This window comes from Bison bison, unplaced genomic scaffold, assembly GCF_000754665.1.
Source record: "Bison bison bison isolate TAMUID 2011002044 unplaced genomic scaffold, Bison_UMD1.0 scf7180017862104, whole genome shotgun sequence".
NCBI lineage: Eukaryota > Metazoa > Chordata > Mammalia > Artiodactyla > Bovidae > Bison > Bison bison.
Genome location: NW_011492676.1, coordinates 1 through 274, shown reverse-complemented (window position 1 = coordinate 274; position 274 = coordinate 1).

The window sequence follows — 274 nt, the reverse complement described above, 5'->3', positions numbered from 1 at the left end:
CGAAGAAAGATAATGGAATACTAGGCGCATTTGTAGGAAGTCTCCCTTTTTTCTTGCTCTTCATGTTGTTGCTGGCGTATAGTGAATAGTGAAGTCGCTCAGTCATGTCTGACTCTTTGCGACCCTGTGGACTGTAGCCTACCAGGCTGCTCTGTCCACAGGATTCTCCAGGCAAGAATACTGGAGTGGGTTACCATTTCCTTCTCCAGGGGATCTTCCTGACCCAGGGATCAAACCCGGGTCTCCCGCATTGGAGGCAGACACTTTAACCTCT